The sequence below is a fragment of the Aquila chrysaetos genome, chromosome 1 (assembly GCF_900496995.4).
Source record: "Aquila chrysaetos chrysaetos chromosome 1, bAquChr1.4, whole genome shotgun sequence".
Taxonomy (NCBI): Eukaryota; Metazoa; Chordata; class Aves; order Accipitriformes; family Accipitridae; genus Aquila; species Aquila chrysaetos.
In genome coordinates, this window is record NC_044004.1 from 78,238,210 (window position 1) to 78,260,334 (window position 22,125).

At 41.0% G+C, this 22,125-nt stretch overlaps 2 long non-coding RNA genes across 2 annotated transcripts in view; one reads left to right on the forward strand and one right to left on the reverse strand.

The window, feature by feature from the left end:
• LOC121233770 lies at positions 1–17,324 on the forward strand. Its single transcript, XR_005933872.1, has 2 exons — positions 1–1,206; positions 15,681–17,324. It is a non-coding gene; the product is annotated as an uncharacterized LOC121233770 (long non-coding RNA).
• LOC121233772 overlaps positions 4,593–22,125 on the reverse strand; it is a 25,621-nt gene continuing 8,088 nt past the window's right edge. Inside the window, exons 2-3 of the long non-coding RNA XR_005933881.1 lie at positions 9,684–9,698; positions 4,593–4,604 (exon numbers count right to left, since the gene is read on the reverse strand). This is a non-coding gene — a long non-coding RNA (uncharacterized LOC121233772). The remainder of the gene's footprint in view (positions 4,605–9,683; positions 9,699–22,125) is intronic.

The following is a 22,125-nucleotide window of genomic DNA, read 5'->3' on the forward strand; positions in this document are numbered from 1 at the left end:
TTATTACATTCTCATCATACTAAGCATAGTAAGAAAAATATTGTTTAAATACTTCTGGTTTTTATAGTGAAGCCCCCCCTTTCCGCCTCATTTCCCACTGTTGGTAGAGCCGTGCACTCCAGCGATGCACTGACCTGCTGCACCAAGGGGATGGATGCTCAGGGTCTCGGGAGGCTCTTCCAAATTTTTTTATCCACATGGTGCCTGAAGGCTTTAATGAGGACCATGCAGCTAGGTCACATGAAGAAATTTTAGCTCAAAACTAGCACTAGAGCTTGGGGAAGGTGGGCCTTTGCCTGGTGTAAGAGATGGAAAGAAAAGCTTTAATGCTGATACAGGCCTGGCTAGAAAATTGACATACGGAGTTAACGTGAGGAAAAATATTTACCTCTCTACTACTTTGAACCTATTTGTTTCACAAAAGGCACTAATATTTACCTTCTCTGTAAAAGAAACATGCACTTTCTTCTCAAGAAAATATTTTTATGTTTGAAAAGGCCAAAACTAGATTTATTTTTAAACTATCAATTACAGGGCAGAAGGTGTCCCAGCACAACCAAAATAAGGCAGAGGGAGAAATGGTTTCTGTACTTCGTGTAATACCACAACTTAAGGTTACCAGGATTGAAACAGAAAAGCCAGGGTAGCTGAAATTCTGGGTCCTATCACAATTCCAGTGGTGGGGAGGAAATGCAGAGGTTTTGAGTCTGGTTGTGCAACAGACAAAATCAAGAACAGAAGTTATTCCACACAGTATTTTTACATAAAGGCCATCTTAATTCCAACATGCCACTGTGTTTATATAAAAAATTAGTACATGTGCGTATTTTTAGCATGCAATCTAACAGCATGCTTCACTTTGCCTTATGATAGTCAGCAGCATTGCTATTTTAAATGTCTTTGGTCCCTTTGCTAATGCAGCAATAATAAGAACTATTTCCAAAACTATAACAAAGAGTGATTTTAGCAATTAGCAGCAACAGTCTTATTTAATTATTAGATTTGTATATGTTCGGTTGTCAGTTCCCCCATTTTTTTATACCCGAGAGTTATTTTGTCAGCATCATCTGTCTCAGTCTAAACAAATTCGGTCTTCGCAGGCTCTCACCAAAGTGTGGAACCTCGCACATGGATGACTGCAGCGGGTCACTGCGGCACAGCCTGAAGCTGTGGAAAGCCTTGGGTGCTGGGCTTTTCTTTTTTGAGGTGAGCATTTGGTGTTAGTTGAAGTTTCTGACCCCATGAGCACAGTTCCTTGGAGGCAGGGGTGCTGCATGGGTGTGACGGGGAGTGGAGCTGGCGGTTGCCATAGGTTTGCGCTGACATGAGGTTTGTGGATTCTCACAGCACCCCTGCCCGATTGCCTGCTGCTTTTTTGAAGATTGCATTTTTTGGGATGTTTGTCTGTGTTGCTGATTTCCATCACCAGTTTCATTCCTTCCATTGCCTCCCATGACCCTTTGGAGGAGTGCCCACAAATTAGCTCCTGATATTTTCCTTCTTTCTCATCTTAAAGGAGTTTTCCCTTCATTTTCTTCCCAATAAGTAATGATGCTGGATTGCTTCTTTGAGCTCTTCCTTCTGTACGCTGATGTATTTGACATTTGAAATTTATTTGCAGAAATACAAATGTAGAAATTTTTGAAAGGGTACACAAATAATCAAAGCTTCAAGATATGTTATCCAGATAAACCAAAAAGCTCAGGTGATAAGAGAAAGGAGATGATTAATTGCCTTTGTCTTCTGTAATCCAGTCAATGATTCAGATCTGAAGTACCAAGAAAGCCTCTCCCGACACATCGAGCCATTCTCAAGGTGCTTTGAGATTAACAGATGAAATATAATGCACTGCAATATGATCCAATACCTTAAAAGTAGAGTAACATAATGACTGTCATATCTAGAGTTCTGTCCACTGTCTAATGTACCAGAGGCTCATTTGCTTTTGGGGGGAAACTGGCAGCTTCTGATGGCATTATGTACATGCACATAGCATGAACAGCCCTGGCTTGAATGTTGTCCCTGGGGTATAACTTTTCAAGCTTGCCCAAATTTTTCTCATGGTCTATAAAACAGAGAATAGTTCGTTGTTAATTCTCTGCAGTGTATGATGTTACGTCTTTAGTTATCAGCATGGGAATTGGAAAGAGATTTTATAAATGTTGTCTCATCATATAAATTTCAATTTAAGGAAAATTATAACCCTGTCCTCTACGCTTTAACTTATTTTACATCAGGTGGCATTCCCATTTGCCTCAGAATGTTTATTTTTATGCCTAAAACTCCAAGAGTTTCTTTGTAAGGAAAGAGGCACAGTTAAGTAAAAGCATCAGCTTTAAATTATTTATAACTCCTCTGTTTTGCAGTGGAAGATGCTTCTCTGAACATTGTTCTAAAAGCTCCCAAGTTTTTTAACTCACATGCTTTACCTTTGGTTCATACCACCCAAGGGTCAAAGTCAACGTAATGTTGAGGCTGCCAGAATTTATTTATACAGAACCAGAAGCTGCTGGGTACATGACACTATTTAACAAAAGCAAAAACGTGACCGGGAACATTCATACTTATTTCTTAGACTTACACTATATACCTTGTTAGGGCAGCTGGATACTCCTGGCATTTTCCTGAGGAATGGAGCGGTCACTGCTCCAGCTGACGCTACCTGGATACTCACAGGCACGACCCCTCCAAGAATCAGGCTTGGCCACACCGGCGCTCCTCGATCAGTAACGCGGCAGGAGGCCTCCCTTACCAACCGTTATTTTCTTCTTGCAATTAAGCCAGCAACTTCTTACTGAACTGCCATATGCCATCACTTAAGTAGCAAGGATCTTGTTTCTCTCTCAGCCCGCTAATGTGGGCGATGTCCTTTCGCAGTGATCTGGGACCCCCTCCCTAAGCAGTGTGAGAGCGAGCGGGGACCCAGCCCCAGATGATGCGATTGCAGAGCCTTGAGCCTTCCCTTCCTTCTGCCGCTACTGTCCTCGCCCCGTCTCCCATCACCACGCTCCATCTGCATCCCCCAAAGCAACCAGACTCCTGCAACAGCCGCCCCGCCACCAGCCTGAGTAAGCAGAATGAGGCATTCACTATTCCAGAGTTAGAAGCTGATTCACCAGCATCGGTAACTTTGTGAGACATATCATTTAATCAGGAAATTGTAAAGAGCCCCTTCATAGTCTTTATCGGATTGAAAAGTCCTTGTCAGACAATCTTCTTGCAGGGAACTCTCTAACAATATCGTTGGGGAATTGTTTTCCTGGAGCTGTGTTCAGTATCACAGGAGCTGCAGGGTGCAGACACGGGCGTCTCACTCCTTAGGCTGGGCTCTGGCTCGGGTGGACCAAGAGCAGTGTGGTAACCAGCTCAGAATTTAAAATATTTCCCTTGTTCTCCCAGCTCTGAGAAAACGATCACAAATTAATAGAAAAAAGCCTGTTACTACCGCTCTGTGTATTACAAAACTAAATTCTGTCTTCAGCTGTGCTTTAGTGAGTGCTTTGAAGTTGCTGGAGCTGTGAGTATATAAATGGAAGTACCAGTTAGTTTACGCTTTCTCTAAATAATGTCAGTGTTTACTATAAGAGTTCATTCTAGATTACATTAAAAACAAACACTGAGCTTAGACATAAATAAGTATAAATACTCCTTACGCAAAACATTTGCGACACTGCAAAAACTCACTATAACATAAGCCAGCAGCCAGTGGGTCAGAAACACCCACATCCTTTAGCTTAGTGGCAAAATCTTAAATTCTTTGGTTCTTTTCATCTGGGATAAAATCACAGACACTCAGTTCAGAAAACAAACAAATATTAATAATTGGTATTAAGTACATAATTTGCCAGAGCTGGAAGTCACTTATTATCAATTACAGAATTAATTTATTCCATACTTGACCTTTCGGTACTCACAGTGTCTTTTTTGCTTCCAAAGCATATTTATCCAAGAAGCTTCACCGAGGGTTGTTAGTCTTTCAATGGACGTTGTCCATCTCATGGTGTACCCAAAAACCGATTCCCAAACAGGTTCCTCCTGAGCTGGGAGAAGTCCTCCTTGCTCTGAGAGTAGTTTATTGTATCTGGATCTGTGCACCCAGATCTTCTGTGAATATAGGAAAAATGTAGAAGGATGAAGCTATTCTTCATTAAATCCCTAAATAAAATCTAAAGGAAAATATAATTTACCCTACATAAGGGATATGCTGTCATATTCCTCTAAACTAAACAATATAGTTTTCACTTTGATCAGCAGAGTGGTGTATGAGAATTACTAACAAAACACGTCAGTTTTTATTTTAGTTTCTTCAAACAATCATTTTAATAAACCTATTCTTTCTGATGTGATTAATGAGTGTGATTGTAAACCAACACTGATAATAAAATCTGCATTTTATAACAGGTGCCGTTTAGCCAAATTCACAGGAAAGATCTCGTGCATCTCATTCAGACCTCTTGCATACAGATTATCCAGTGAGGAAACAGGCATGAAACCACATAAAATGAATGCTGATTTCAGCAAGCCCAGGGTTTAGCTTGTAGAAGCCAAAAGCTTTTACCGACAACTTGTTAAAATTCATCTATCAAAACTGTTTTCAGACAGCACTAAAAATCCTATTTCTGTGAAAAATTGTTACTTTTCATTTCAGAAAATGACAGGTGCAAACAAGCAAACAGGTAGGGATCCCATGATATCCCATCACTATATCTTGGCAATTACTAAAACACACTTGAGTGTCCTTATGTTGCACCTGCACAGGTTTTTTCACAAAATCCTTCACTTAATATTTTAAAAACCCACCTTTCTCACCTGTCCCCCACATCACTCGCTAGACATGCACACATGAAGCTTAATTATGTTACTGCTTCCTTTTTCAGTATGGATTTTTTTTAGTATGGATTATAACTTCCTTACTACTAAGGAAATGGTTGCTATTAAGGAAGTTATTGCTGTTATTACGGTCCCAGAGATTTCCTTTAGCCTGTCATGTTTTCCTATGATCTGTTCACTGAACCCGTTAAAAACCTGTGCCTACCTTTGGGTGTGTATTTGGAAGCCCCTAAAGACCCCAGGCATCCTTCCTGCTCCCTGACGTCGTCCCAGTGCCACCACGTGTACCACAGGTAACAGTAATATCCAGTGCCGAGAGCTATATCTTGACTCTTTCTCCCTGTTTTGTTTCTGTCTAGTTGTGTTACTGATTTATACTGGATTTTATCCGGTGTCTATAGCCCTACAAATAATTGTCTGTAGGGTAACTAGAAGCAGTTATGTCCATTCCTTCGGCATTCACGTCTTACAGCTCTACAGCATCACTTTATTAACAAAATGTTGCATTTTATGGTGTTCTGCTGGTAATAAATGTCATCAGATGGTAGGTTAGCTTTAGCTTTCGTTCTTAAATTTCTCTCATTTTTTGTTATTCCTGCTTTCAAAAGAAGCACATTGTACTGAAACACACTATTAGAAGACTTTTTGTGCTAGATGTATAGGCAAATTGTATAAGCCTTTTGTCTAGGCAATCTAAAACCTATTTTAAACATACAATGAGAAGTATTTACCAAGTAAAGTTTCTTTTTTAAACTGGAGACCCCATTCCTGGCCCTACTAGTTATCTAGAAGAATTAAGTGACACACAGCAAGTGGGTGTAACACCGTTGCCAGAGAAAGAGGTGAAAGCACAGTCTTTTTTGGTGGTTCATGACTATTTTTAACTTTAATTTCCTTTGTAATTATTTCCTTTCCTGGATTCATAAACCTGCAGTAGCCTGTTACATAAATCGCATGTATCCTGTGTTTACAAATAATTCTGGCTTAGATTCTGTGTTCTTTGCACTTTAGAAATTCCCACAGACTTGAAGTTTGGGTGTATAAAGACATACACAGGATATCACCCCATGTTTAATACCAGCTCTGTACAATAAGCCTTTTGTAATGACAAATACCCACCTACATTTCTTTTAACCTCCTCTAGCGTTTTTGTTGGGGAAGCTACTTTTCACTTGCTGTCTCAATGACTGCTGTGAGGTAGGATAATACTGAGACTTTGTAGGGGTTTTTTCCTTTCATTACTTGTTCATTTTTTGGTTTTAGACAAAAAAATGTCGGGGAATCCAACAGTGAATTCTTCATGCACAAATATAACATGGATTTTAAGGGGTGATGTAATTGTGCAACTGAGGGAATAATCACGCTTAAGTGCAGTTTTTAGGAAAATGATTCAGAGGTGAAAGAAGAGATAAAGAGGAAAAAAAAAATCAAACATATACTGGAAGGAGAAAAAAGGTTATCTATGTAAAGGCGGTAACTGTGGCACAGAGAACCAGGGCAAAGGCTTTCAAAATTGTGCAGATGGAGAACCATTTAACACAGGAGACAGCGACGGTCAGCTGTGCAGCAAATAATTGTGCAATGCAACTTATGTGTGTTCGGTGCTTGAAATCTTGTGCCCTATGTGACCAAGGGTTTCGGAAGTTGCCTAGCAGATCCTCTGACACATTATACATCTATAATGTCATCTGTTTCCAATCCTTTGGGGATAGCTGCTTGTGCAGTATTACTACGAGGCCACAGAGGTGACCACGCTCAGCTAGAGCAGTGCCTGCTCCTATGAGCGGGTGAAGCGACCGCCATATAGGCATTTTCCAGGTCTTCTGAGAGTCTTCCAGGATAAATGGGAAAAATGTAGGTGAAGCACTGACAAAGCTGTAAGGACAGTGTCTTAATTCACTGTGGATACCTCCACATGTAAAGGCTATAGTGTCGTGTTGGAAAGATACTGCATCTTACCTACTGCATTTAAGGATGAGCAAGGTGACTTTAAAAATGTTGCTAAAATAACAAGCAGCAGTAGAAATAGAAGAGGAACCACTTCAAGACGTAGTGCATTCAGGAAATTAATCAATGAGGAGTCAGGATCAGGCATGGAGCTCTAACCCATGGAGGGCTCCTGAGCCCTCACCTCGGAGACTGACGCAGTGGGATCACATCGGGAGAGAGAGCAGAGCAGCACATGCAAGGTTTGGTCTTGTTCTGGGTGAAATTACTGAAAGTTTTGACCATGACATCTGTGGAGGCAGGGTGCATGCCCTTAGTATTCCCCAGAGACCCAGACAAAATATTGCTGACACATTCGCAGTGTAATCATCGCAGATCCCACTTAGCCTGGGTGGTGCACAAAGCAGTACAAAGAAATGTATTGTTATTGGTAATAAAATATTATGATGAAAACTGGCCGGTGGTAACACTTAGCAATAATCTGAGTGTCATTGCTAATACACGGATCACAACCTTGGAGACATATGATTTTGATAATTTTACCTAATAAATACTTCACAAATTATATTTACAAGCAGGAATTTATAAACAAGCAATTTATCACATTTGCATTTGTTAAACTATGCAGCTTCCCCACTTGTATTCTGACTATACTATTCTGCTGTTTGCCACAGTGCAAGACTGTGTTGGGTTTTGCCTTAAAAAAATCAGCTCTCTTCATTTTTTCTTTCTCATGTGTAGCTGGAAAACGATAGCTCAACATTTTCTGTTTGCACACTGTGTCCTCTCCATCTACCTGAAGGTCCTAAACCATCCTTGAGAACAGTTAACACTAGCAAGTATCCTTGAACTAAGGGTGAAAGTTATTTAAACTGTCAATGTTAAAAAGGCAAAACTGGTAACCATTTCTGTGCTGTTTCAAAAGCTGTTATCTCAAAAGCTGGACGCTTCTTATGGCAGTGGTGAAAATGGCTTTACGCCTGTTATGACAGCAGGTTTCAGCTCGGGGCAAAGGGGAACCTCTCTGACCACAAGCTCATTCCCTAGCACTGGAAGGACATAAAAGAAACTCCAACTGAAAACCCACTGAAATTATTTGAGAGAGCAAAAGACAGCACAGTCGATCTGCTTGAATTGGGCTCTCTCCAGCGGTTCCAACTCCAGCACTGCCTGGTGCCGGCTCGGGGGAGATAGGGAAGCGCTGCCTATCTTCTAGCAGAAGGAGCTGGACAATTTCCCTTTCAGCCTGCGGTTAGCCTGCTTCCCGGGCTCAACATGTGCACAGGAAAGAAGGATTTGTCTACAGACTTACTCCCTTCCCTCCTCCCCTTGATGGCCACAAAGCTTTCTTTCAAGCGAGGAAGGAGTCAATAACACTTTGGGAAGTGTTACTCTGTCTCTAAGTGCCTTTTCAGGAAATGTTTGTGCTTTTTTCCAAGCAGTGTGCAGAACGTTTTGTGAACCCGGCACAGCATCGAGCCAGATAGTTTGTAAAGGGAGGGGGTCTGTGAGTTGTTTTCTTTCACCTGTGTTTAGGCATCCCTCCTTCTCAAGTATTCTTCAGAAACATTTGTGAGTTCTCATGGACGCATCTACCTGGCCATGCACAGAAGTATATCATGTTATTCTTTCCAGACAGATTTTCTTTGTGCTTTAGACAATGCTGCATTGTGGCAAATGTGACAGCAATGTGACAAAAATTAACACATTTTCCCGAAGATGCCCAAGAGTTAGCTAAAGAAATGCAACCTTTTGCTATTTTGTGAGTCAAGAAAACAAACCTAGGCTTTTCAGACAAGAGCCAACAAATACCAGATCTGCCATGAGTCAAAAAATGGTAGAAAACTCTTCAAAAGTCTACAGATTTATTTCCTAACCGCTGTATGTTTCTTTGGTGAGTTCCTAAAGCAAACTTCCCTTAGAGACACTACCAGAGGACAAGATGTGAGATGAGGTTTTAGGGAACACTGGAGGTTTTTAGATTTTTGCTTTGAAACATGTTTACAGAGTTTACATTTTATTATTATTAAATTTACATTTACAAGGGATGAGGAAGGAGAGAAACTGAAGATCAAACATATTATGGAAACTGTTTTCAGTATTAACTGTGCAATATAAACAACTCTGCTCTTACCAGATTTTACAAGTACGACTTGAAATTCTTTAGAAACTGGGCTTCTGCTAAATTGACAGTATTCCTATGACTTTGACCATCGTAGTCATTGCTTTTGCAGACTTAGCAAAAAGGAGAACAGCTTACTTCAGCACTAGTACTTCCACAAAAAAGCAAACCTATTCTCTTTTGGCCTACCACATTGTAGATGCCAATTTAGTAGTTCAATCTAGAATGACCATCTTCGTCAGTCCAGAGTCAGGTCTGGCTGGCAGGGAGTGGCCCTGTCACAGCTCTAGATCAAATGGTGTCCCCTGGATGCATTTCTCTTTGTCACTGTCACCCACAGACACATCCTCTGGAAGCAAATAGCCCAACAGTGATGCAGCTGGCTGCTGAGCAGGGTGCATCAGTCGGGCACCAAGATGGCTTTTGACCGGCCAAGCTCCTAGAGTTGCCACTGTTTTTATCAGCTCTTTTAATACTTTATATTGATTCCAGATCTAATCCAAAGGCCACTGAAACCATTTAAGATAGGCTTTGACAGGGCTCTGATGAAAGAAGTGATGGATTGGGTATAACTATCTGCAATCACATAATCCTCCTGAAGGCTGATTTATTTTTTAATATTTGTTCTCCATTTTCTTCACAATTCCTTCTTTGCTACCTGCTGCTGCATCTCCCACTAACCCCTCCCCAGCTCCAGAGCCCTGGGCATCTGTGATCATATGCAAGGTTTGGGGATGGAGGAGGTCAGAGGCAAGGAGAGCAGGGATGTGGAGAAAGTGCGCACTGGCAGAGCAGTGACCTTCTGACGGGGTGACCTGGCAGCCCCGCTCCCCCTTCCCAGGACCGCTAAGCAGATGCACCTCCTGCAGAACCAAAAAAGAAGACGAGAAGAGTGATGATGGGGGCAGGGAGCTTGGAAAGGGCTGGGAAGCTGCATCCTGGATGTTTGCCGGCTGCGTTGTTAATCTGTCTTCTGAACAAACAGTCCCAGCCTGGGACCTTGACACGGCCTTTCGGTGGTATTGACAGTCTTCCTGCTCTCAAGACACACTTGCCTCAGTCTGGGTCTGCCTGGGACTCAGAGGGGATGTCTGCGCTGCCTAGCAGGTGCATGTCGTGAAAACTTCCAGCTCTGAGCTACCAGTCAGAACCAGGGATCTCACTGTGAGTGTTAGGCTCACCTCTGAGCAAAATACACTGATTTCCTTCCCAGAAAGGCTGTGCCTGGTACACAACTGGGATGAGGTGAGAGCACACACACTGCAGCCCTTGATCTCACAGTTGAGACCTAATCACCATGAGCAGATGAGCATCCAGCTTCTTACCTACTTCCCCAATCATCTCTGATGGTCACCTCTGCCTCAGCCCAGCCCTGCCACTCTGATATGAGGAGAGCAGGAGGCACCCACGCTTTCAAACAGGGTAGAAAACCACATGGGGACGGAAAATTACTTTAAAACAGAGCTCCTGTGTTTTAGAGCAATAATTAGTTCTTTGGGGGTTTCTTTCTAGACGGCCTGCGAAAGACAGTTATCTGAGAGTTGAAATTAAGAAGCATCATGTTTACTGTTGAGAAGGAGGTAATAAAAGCTGATAACATCTGTAGGTAACAGCAAAATTCAGTACACTCGGAAGGGCTGCTCTTGGGGCATTGGGAGGGGCATGGGGGTGTTATTTGTTTGGGGGGTGCTTGCCCTGAGGCAAGAGAGTCCGTTCTCATGTGTGCTGTTTTGTTTTTCTTGCCTGAACTGCAGTGCTATGTATTTTAAATTCAGAAGGTAGAAAGCTCCAGCAAGTACTTCAAAAGATTATCATATATTCTTTTACATTCTGTGCTGGACCTATAAGAAAGTATCAGCAGTTCCCTGAGCTGTGAAAGTTCTTCCTCAGCCCTCCTGGCTCCGTTCCAGTAACAAAGTGACTACCACAACCTTCTGTTCAGCTAACAACTTTCTGATGACCTTTTAACAGCTTTGTCAATGCCTTACTGTTACCCAGTTCCTGTAAAAGACATGCAATATTGAATTAAACGTGCTTCTTTTTCTATTGAATGTGCAATGCTAAGGGGCATACTCAGACAAAATATTTTGCATAATTTCATTGACTGTTTCAGTAAGAGCTTTCATAATGAATCCCAGCATCAGTAGACCTACATCGCCTCAAATGTCAGCTTTATGCTTTTCAAGCATTTAAGACACTGCTTCTGTAGAGTCTCTGGCTTTATCCAGACCGATAAGGAGTCTTTACAGCAACTGTTATTGATTCCAGTCTGCCAAACTTAGCACCAGCAGCAGCGTTAGGCGACCATCAGACGATCTGTGCAGAAGGTCTCTCCTATTTGTCCGCAGCAGCTATCTGCAGGCAGTCACATCCCCACAATTCAGCCAGGGGACAGGCTACACGAGCTCTCCTCACCTACTCTAGTGTAAAATCAGCCAAGATACTTCACACAGCCACAGCAGCAGTTTGAATTAGATGGACTGACTTTGGCGATCATGTTGATGAGGGGCATTCCAGTGATTTGTCCCACTAGCCGAACTGCCAGGGTAATTTCTGGCAGAGAATTAACAAGCAGCTGTGGATAGCTATGTCTTAAGCTGCCACCACCTTTCCAGCAATGATTATCAGATCACAGCTTTAGTATAAGAAATGCTTAAATTACTGTTGGGATTTAAACCCTGGTATCATCTACTTGGGAATTCATGATATCATCATAGTGTACCAGTATTTTCCAGAGACTTCTCTACATATGTGTTCTTAATAGTGGGTACTTTAAAGGGCAAAAGTTTCATGCAAATACCCTAAGCAGTAGAGGACTCACTGTCACTAACATTATTGATAGTACTTATTGTAGACTCAGATGCAAAATCATAAAGTTTAAATTGAAGAACAACACTGCAATCCTTACTTGTGCGCATAATCCCCATCACCGTAATTTCTTCTGCAAAACTGTGACTCTTTCTTCAGTAGATACAAGTAGCACTGGCCAAAGTTAATTTTTTGCATAACGACTGAAAATCTGTGATAAACTCGCATTATATTTAGTGGTATCAGTGGGTAAGCAGATCAGCTGACGCTTTTGTGCTTCCAAACAGCATGTGGCCCTTAGACACTATTATCTGGAAATGAGCTCTCCCGCCTGAGTGCTTACATACCACAGTCTAGATCTGACAGCAATGCACTGCAGAAAGCACATGGTTTAACTGGCAGTATTTGCTTTCCCTTCCATTTTACTGGTTTGTAAATTCTTCTCGTAGCTCCTGCCTTTCACAGGATCGTGCACACCACCAGTCCACGAAGCACGGCGGCCAGCATAGATGCAGGTGTTTGCAGGGACTCAGAGCTCAGCTTGCACAGTGAACAACGGTAGCCCGGGTGCTACGGAGATGTGCTTTCCTCTAGCATGAACTCACTGCTTTGGGGTTTATGGCTAGCTCCAGGAAAGCTTTTTATCATCACTTCAGCAGTGGCATATCTTACTTATTATAGTTTTACCTACTATGGAACTTTAGTAGTTTTTCTTCCATCTGTAGCTGTACTTTTCTCCTTCTAACCTGGCCTGCTCTTTCTGGCTGTATCTTGTAGGTTCATCTTATTTTCTCTGCAGCCTATGAGAGAAAAGCACAAGCAGAGGCCCTCATTCACTGTACGCCCAAACTTCTGAATTTGCTAGCCTTTTTTAAATTGATCTCTTATTGCAAGTTCAGAACAAATGAAATCTACAACGACAAAAGAAGAAAAACATTTTTCCACCTTTGTAAACTTCTCATAAGTTAATTACCATTTTAAATTTAAATCAGAAAGAAGGAGGCCAAATCATCTATTGTTCTTATTGAACCACATGCAAAGACTGAATTTTATTATGATACAAAAGGAAAGAATTTGTCATCATTAACTGTAATGTTTTCGGGAAGGAGGTTAGATAGGAGACTTAGCATCATTAGAGGTTTTTATCTAAAGATTTCCTGCCTCAAGTAATTGTTCTGAAGAAGTAAACACAGAGAGATTATGTCATTAATTCTCTTTAATGAAGTTCTGCGGCAAGTGTTGTTTTGTAGGCTCATTTGAAGAATTTTAACAAAATCTCCAGGTTTTTATTTATTTACTTACTTTGCAGATGCTTTGCAAAACTGTGACTGAATAATATATTTTGTGTTCACTGTATTGCTACTACCTTAGTTCTCTGAAATCAAATGAGGCGGCTGGTTACGTGATTCCTTTTCATATTTACCAGCAGCAGTCTTGCAAAACTGACACAGATACAGCAAATGTGGTTACAAATATGTTTTGCTTTTTTATTTTGTAACATCCATTTCTAAGCATAAGCATCTGGTCCACTGATAGACACATCTGTACACTGCTATACTGTGTAGTCTATACAAAGTATTTGTAATGGATCACCTACTCAAACTCTATCAGTATCCATTGTTTAGTTATTCTAAATAATCTTTCTGTTCTCTGTTCTTAAACATTATTCCCGTTGGAAATCACCATCTTCCATTCTGCAGGAAGCAGAATTAAAACAAGAGAAAGTGTGGTTTTTTTAGGTAAACACACACACATACACATTTGTGCACACACCTGCAGAGGTGAGCGCTACTTTGAAGACTAACAGCAACACCTATATTAAGAATATCCAACAGTTCTTATCACGAAAGTCCATTTTTAACTGTCTATAATTCTATGAAATTTGAACTGCTAACATAGCCCGCATGTAAGATTAATGGGGTTCTTCGCTGTGAGAATTCCATTTTGCTGTTTCTCAGAGTGGAACACAGGGAAAATGTTGCTGTTTGGTATTAAAAAAAAAAACAAACAACAAAACAAAAAAAACCCCGTATCTTCTTCCTTGTAAAGTCCTAGTCATCTCCCCATCCTGTGGCCTAAGGGTTTAAATTTCTTTGGGAATTATTCTTTGTGTCTCATAGATGGGCCTTCTGCTTTCCATACAGAAACTGAGCTAAATTTCAGTGAGTTTTAAGGTTCCACAGAGGCTGTTGCTAAGGTTACATTACTAGCTGGAAGGGTTACGTGCTGTCACCACAGAGTACCTGAACGTCCTCCATCTGCCCCCAAGCCTGCCCATGGCAGGTGTGCACACCTCTGCCAGCCCTGCACCCCCTCACTTCAAACCTTGTAGCAGCTAAGGCAGGGGCCCCAGAAAGCACACCCCAATTTACAACGCGGGCTCTTCCCTGCTTCACGGGGTAAAAAACAGCGTAAGGCTGTCCGATGAAAAAATGGATCACAACATGTGCATACAGAGGGACTGAACTGAGGCTAGGCTGATACCTTCAGAGCTTCATTTGGCAGTTCCTAACTTTGCAGTCTGCACTTGTTCTTCTGAGAGTTAGTCCGTATTTTGCACATAGCCATGCTTTGAGCAATTTATTCTTTCTGGCTTTCCATTGTATGAAATACTGAAGCAGAATAACAGAGACTGGTTCCTTCAACATTTGGAATATGTGTATTTTCAACTTTTATAAGAGATTGTAAGGAAACTTCAGTAGGTACTCTTCGTATCAGCAAATCTGACAAACAGTACTTTTATCTTTGTCTTTTTATCTGGTAGTACAACATTCTAATTTTAAATGCAATTTTAAAAGAGTTTTCCCAAAGAGATTTCTCTTCGGGTCCCTTAATAAGATGTTTCTCTAAAGGAATCCCATGAGAACTTTTTATCTGCTCCTGTATGGCAGGCATGGTCTATCATAAATTAATTCTAAACTTATTTTCCTGAATGGAGCTGCATTCTAGCAGCTATTGGTGGTGCAAGTAACACTCTGTCACCAATGAATCATCTGATTACAAAATTTGGGATGTTCACAACTGGACAAAATCACAAACACCAGAGGGCATGCCATTGCTGATGTCCCTAAAACCTGTCTGCCCCCACCAACTGCACTCCAAAAAGCTCTGATTAAAAGACAAGACCATTTGAAAAAGTTCTTTCTATACTCACAGAGGCTCATTCTGCTGAGGAGACAGTCCCTCGCAAGGCAGATGAAGTAACATGAGAATTTCATGATCATTATCTGTATTTCCTGCTGTGTTCTTTGTTCTTGTGGCATTAATACTTTGCAGCATTATCTCACAATTTACCTTTCTCAGCTTCCCCTGCGCACTGTGTGATCTGAGTACCTTGCAGGATCTTTCAGTCTCCATTTTCTGATCTGGTTTTCAGTACACTTGTTTGCTTTTGGTATGTTTAACCTCCGGTGAACAAATTAAACACACTTTGTTTCCTACCTTTAGCGTAGGACCTGATCCTCTAACAATGTTTTGACCCTACTTAATTTGCGGAGCAGTGTAAGACTTGTCTTTACTGACTTTATTATGGTATTACTTCTCACCTGTAACTCTCAGCAGGGTTTAGAAGCATGGCAAGTGAGGGGAAATAATCTGCCATTTGCTTTCTCATTGTATTCTCAGTGGAATTGCTGGTAAGGAATCTGTAATGCCAATGATTTTTCAAATGCTTCTATCTTCAAAATTTTCATGGAATGGTTTTTCTTTTCCCATGCTTACATGTGCAGAAAACTGGGTAAAATTTAGTGAAGGAAATAAAATTATAATAACAATTTTAATAACATGGGAAAATACCAGTTTTCCAGTATGCTGTTCACTTGAAAATAAAACCTGCCTAATCATTTAAAATTTTTTTTTAAAAGTTGCATCCTCTTTCTATAAATCAGCACAAAACACATTCTTTTCCTCCTAGAAACTTATACATGCCTTAGGGGAACAACAGCAGAGAATTACTTTCTTAACCATTTTTCAGCAGATTCTTCAAGAAATATGAGGGATCAGACACTGCAATACATGGAAACCGATGTCTTCTGGAGCCTCCCGGTCTCACTGCAGCAGTAGGAGCAGTGGCATCACAGCCCAGAGTGAAGCCTGAAGCCACAGCATCCAAATGGCTGCTGGCGTGGCAGTGGGACACAGCGATGACTCTCTCTGCCATTTGCACTCCTGCTCCCAAGTACCTGTGTAACACCTGCACCGCTCTGTTAGCGAGGACATCATGGAAGAGACTTGAGTGAGGCTGGTAAAAGAAGCTGTATAGCAAAGAGTTCATCATTCCTCCCTTGTGAAGACTATAAGACTCTCTGCTCCAATTTGCCTGCTTCTTTGTTCCCAAAGGCACATTAAAAAAGGGGGAGCGTTTGTTCTGTGTCTGCTTCTTTGTGAATAATGAGCAATCCTTCCTATTATCTGATTAGTGCTTGCTACTGTCCAAATTAATTAAAAATAAAAAAAAGAGGAAAATAATTATTTTCATATTTTACAGTGTTGAATACCTCAGACAACACAGCTGCTTGACTGTATGGTTTGAGACGACTACTCTTGACTGTTGCAGCTGTGGGCATGTGGAGGACAGTAATAGTGGTTCTGAGCAAGTATATTCTCAAGATAAAACCCATTGCTTGTGCGGTTTCTTGGGATTAGGTTTGTAGGAGCCAAAGTACCATAGGTCCCTGTTCTCTGAAGTAAGACTCCTTTGGAAAAATACAATATGCTGTTTGAGGTGTTTTGTTAATAGCATCCGAGCACGCAGGTAGGACGTAGCTCTCCTCCCACAAAGCAAAAATACATGAACGATTAATAAAAGGTCTCGAATTCAAGGGATTATTCTGCCTGTGACTTAAGCCTGAGGAGGATCATTATCACCAGCCAGCAGAGGATCTATAAATAACCCACAGAGCTGAGTTTAAAGCATTAGTTTAGCCTCTCAGTGGAAATTCAGTGCATTGTCTAAGTGTGGTTAGAGGCAAATATTATCTTAAAGCAACTTATTGTTTTACTTCACAGTGGCAAGGAAATAAGCATTTCTTATTATCAGGACAAGTGACATTATTTCAGCCCATCACTATGACTTGTGGCAAAACAGGAAGAAAGAATGAGGCAAAGCTGCAATTCCCCAGCAAGCACTTTTTCTCAGAACTGGGGAGGAGTGGATATACTCATTCTGAAAAGCCTGACTAATAGTTCTGGAAATCGATTCAGTCTACTCCTTCACGGGCAGGTAGAGCAGAAGCAGCAGTGCTGCAGCCAGCCCCACACGGCTGTGACCTGCCGGCAGGTCTCTAAGCCACCTGGAAGTAGTACTGGGAGAACAGATTACGCACCAAGTCACTCAGCTGCTTCACCGAAGTTGCCAGCAGAACTGCTAGGTAGTGTTGAATCGGGATCTTTGTAAGGTGGTTATTTGTCCACAGAGAACTAAGCTAACTGCTAGGTAGTTCTGCGTGGAGGATTAAACAACCATTAGGTGGTAACAACTTTTTGTCACTAACGTCTTCATCCACATTGGAGCAGGTGACGGCCCTCACATGCCTCTTTCTATGTATCTGTCTACCGAGGCAGGCAGTCTCCTCTTCCAGATTCTGAAGAAATGTTGTTTTAATAAAAGTTTCTTTTATGTGTTTCTGTAAAGGGTGTGCACATATTCTGTGCGGCCAAGTATTTTGCATCTCCTTCAGCCAGCTGGTTAGCATATAAGGGCTTGCGAGCTTTATCAGATGGTAAAGTTATACTGTTAATCTTAGTTTGTACATTCAACCCCATGCCTGCTAATATGGTCTTTACATCTTTAGTGAAAAAATGTTGCATGCCTGCCAATAAAAACATACAATATTTTTCTGGCTAAACCAGTTATATTACCTTCAAAATTGTTGATAAATGCATATGCAAAAGCAAAGCAGTCCAATACCAAGCTGCTAGAACTGTGATCATTTAAAAATAGCGCTTGAATAGGCTAGATCTTCTGTTCTTACCAATTCAACAATTATTTACTTATTATTAATGGCTACAAAAATAGTTTCATTGTTCTTAAGAACACTTACAACCTCTCTGTTTATATTACCTGTCTAGAGATACTGAAGCAGCCTGATACTTCCCTTCCTTACAGGATGAGTTGCAGGCAAGAGGTAACTGGGGTAAAAAAAGAAGAAAGAGACTTAAAAATACTTTTTTTACACATAAAAGTTGTATCACTGGGCTTGGATAATAGAAGTATAACAGTCCTCCCAGTGTGAATGTAATTATGTACATACCAACCTATGGAAATATGGGCATGTGGATAAGCGCTACCAGTGCAAGCTACCTGGAGGGAGAATGTCCTTGAAGCCTATGACTTCAGAAAACTGTAATGTTAAGGTGCCGTGGCTACACTCAAACTAGGTCAAATGAGGTCAGAATGGTTTCAGTGAAAAACTCCATTTTCCATTTACACATGGTACAATGAAATTAAAAAAAAAAGGGGGAAGAGGTGGGAAATAAGTTACCGAGAGCCAGCCATTGTGAGGGCCCTGCGTGCACCAGAGACTCTGCAACCCCTTACACCCCTCTGAGGCATCTGAGAAAGGTAGGCCAGCTCTGAAATGCCATCTACCCATAGCCGTATAATGTTGGGTCAGGCTTAGGTGAGAGACAGCTGTGGGAAGCCACATCAGGGCTTCCTCCTTCACTTGGAAGGTGCATTTATGGTCAGGGTCTTCGTCTTCAGCCTGTGCCTGAGCTATGTCGTAGGTATGCCTGTGCCCAGCCTTGTACTTGGCTGGTCTTGACCTTGCCCTGCTGAATTGGCTTCCTGGCTTGATTTTGGACCTGCCCCATCACTACGGGCTTGCCTGGCAGTCCGCGGGACCGTGGCTGACCCTGGTGAGTGTTACCAGACCTGCCCTGCCTTGCTGGCGTCCTGGGGGACTGCAGCCAAGACAGTGAGGTCACTGCCCCTGCTTGTTTTGTCGTCACCCCGTAGTTTCTGGCTCACTTTCCCTTCCTGCTGCTCCCAATTACCTCTTAATATTCACTAGAGAGAGGTCAGGAGAACAGGACTGGAAGAATTACAGACCAGCCAATGGTGCTTTGATAATGGAACAAATTATAGACTACTCATTTTGTATTCATCCAGAGGACAATAAGGAGATAAAATCAGCCAACGTGGACTGGACCAATACAGGTCAAGTCCAGCTCCTCTGTTTTATAGATGGAACATCCAGCCTAATGGATAGGGGTTAACCTGTAAGTATGGTATAACTTCACTTTAATTAAGACTGTCGATACAGTTTTACTACATCAAGACATGAGTGTCATTCTCACATGAAAACTAAGAAACACTGGACAAGATGATGTTGTTATTAGGTAAGTGTTGAAAGCTCATATTCAAAATAATAGTTTCAAAATTGGCTCTTGACTGTGTCAGACCACGATGTGGGCTTATTTAATGCTTTAATTAACGGCCTAAATGATAAGCATAGGGAATGCTTTTATGTAACACTCTTTCTAACAGAAAAACAGCAACTGTTCTAGGAGGTATCCACAGAAATATAGCATGTAAGTGAGGTACTCTGTTGTACTTGGAACTTGATATGGCCTAAACTGGAACATAATGCTTCCTTATTTGAGTACCAATCTCAGTGTCAAAAAGGATAAATTGGAGAGGTGAGCAAGTGGTGAGAGGTTTAGAAAATAACGCCTCTGAAGAAGAGTTGAAAAAAATGAATTTTTTCTGCATGGCAAAGTGAAGATGTGGAGAAAGATGGGTGACATAAAATGTGTAAAGAATTGGCATAAAAGCATGGTGACCAACTGTTATTCTGCATGACAGCAAGAACAGAACAAGAATTAATCTACTTTCTTTATGGCAAGGGAAAAATCCATCTTAAATATTAGGAATAACTTTCTAACTACATTTTAGCACTAAAAGAGGTTATTTACAGAATTTGTGGAATCTGCATTGCTGGACGTGCCCAAGAACAGGCTATACAAATATCGGTGAGTTACTAGACTTGATCCCAGAGAATGGAATTGATGGCTGGGATTATACCTAGTCCTAAAATTCTACGGTTTCTGAGACCTCTATTGTAGCGAAGTAGATCTTCATTTAAATGTGGCATCTTACAATCAACCCCCGCTACACTATATTATTACCTTAAATTGGTCATTGAATAGTTTCCTAGGTAAGAAAGTTCAATGCACAATTTGTAAGTTATTTTGTACACTAGTAATGGATGTATATTAATACGCAAATTCCACAACCTGACTAAGAAACTCTCATCACATTTGGCCAACCTACTGACCTCACTGTCTAAAAAGGCAGGAGAGAAAATACATTTAAAAAGCAGCCAGCACTAAGTGGAGTGAACTGTACACATTCAGTATTTCATAATCTGAAAGACCAGTTGTATTTACTGTTATTGCAATCACAATACAAAAATGTATTCCCAGAAGCATTCCCTGGAAGACAGCAGTAGCTGTTAATACAGCAGCAAGATGGCCAATCCAAATTCAGGGCAAAAGGAGCTGGGCAATGACCCAAATATATTTTCCTGAGCTGCGAATTAGTGAATGAGAAATGAAGATTTTGGTTGTTTGAGATCAGCTCTCACACGGGATGTTTTATTTTCCTTATCCCCAGCCTGTCCTGATTTTAAATGTATGTCAAAGTTATTTTTTATCTTTGAAAATTAATGGAAATAATTTAATTTCTCATGCAGAGATAAAGATGTATGCATATTTTATATCAACTAATACTTTTTGCTTTTTGCCAATGCTTTACTTAAAAGCTCATAAAACTAATGTTTTTGTTCTAATAAAAAGGAAAGCCCTTGAGACCTCATATTCCCTGTCTGCACAGAACTGCACAGATGAGGGCAAGCTTCTCGTAAATCCCTGCAACCTGAAAGCTGTAGTAAACCTTAGGTTTAACTGTGTTCTGGAAGGTGGGAGGCTTTTGCAGGCATATGCAGCACCAAGGGATGTAATTCTGTTTACCTACATGCTCCAAAGAAACACATTCAGAAAGCAGAAGGCATCAGGCCAGGCAATTTGAGAAGCAACCTCTTCACGCAACTGTCTTGGCTTATTACCCACAATCTTCTTTGATATCTCCACTTTCACCATCAGGGTTTTCAGAAATGACTTAAGTTTGTGCCCAAGATGTCATCAGTGTGAAAAGCTACCACTTTGCGTATCATTTTCACCTGTCCCAAAATCTTGCATGTCCTATGACAGGGAATTTGTTATTTGTGACAGCGTATGCCTTTTCAGTGTCTTCTCTGGCTGCTGTAAAGAGAAGAAGTGATCATCTTCTCTTTATAGCTGCCAGATATGACTGCTTTTGAAAGCAATTTCAAGCCTTTTTGCCGTGGAGCAGATGATCTGGCCCTAAACTTGTTATGAACTTAGATTTTGCTTAACATTTTGAGTAGCGGGTACAGTATAGCAATCATTTATGTTCTTCAAGCTCTTCGAAAAAATAAAGCACTCTGTAAGCATTAATCATCTGTATGTTATGGCAACATGACCATTCCCAAGCAAATACTTGCACAAAGTTGAAAGGCCTAAAATGGAAACACTTTTAAGAAGCACAAAATTCAGATATACTCAGGTCTCCTTTCTGTACTTTGCTCATGGGCCCTGATAAGCAATGCCCGCTCATCATGTTCATGTCACTCCTTGCAAGTGAAGCTCTTTGCCTGAGTGTGGTATTACCGGGTGGTGGAAGCTAAACCCTGCAAGCTTTTTACTTTGAAGTCAGTCATCAGCAAACGCAGGCGTGATCCCTTTTCAGTATGCATGCCCTCCAACAGGCAAGTACATAGGAACTAGTTTTGTCCAGAAACAGATTTTGAATAGGCTTTAAAACAGATTTCCTGCTCCAGATCTCTCCAGACAAGACTCAAAAATACTTCTTTAGCACCTGAAGTGAGAATAACTCTTGTCCATCATAAACAATGGTCTCACAATTAAGTAAAGCTGTGTTTTATTATTCCCATAAACTCTTGTTTATCTTATGTAAAAACTGAGGACAAAAGCACTTTCTTAATAAAAAATGGCATTTTGAAGCTAAAATCATTGGAGTGGCTCCACATGCTGTGATGTTCAGATGAAATCTGAATCAGGGCAATTTTCTTCTGCCCATCTAAATGCCATCCAGCTACATTATCTCTGCAGCTCTGAACAGCAACAGAATGGTTAACTAGTAGTCTAGACTGAGTTTTTTAAATGTCCAGAAAAGAGGGGAAGTGTTTGAAAATATTTTTTGTTTGCAAATATACTATATAATTTTAGATTAGAAAGAAGCCAATTACTGGAACAAAAAAGCACGCGAGTGGTCTGGCGGAAATAATTGCCACTTAAGAGTATTCAAGGCCCCTGAAGAGCTTATAAAATAGCGTGAAGCCAGAATTTTCATGAAATTTCCAAACTGGTCATTG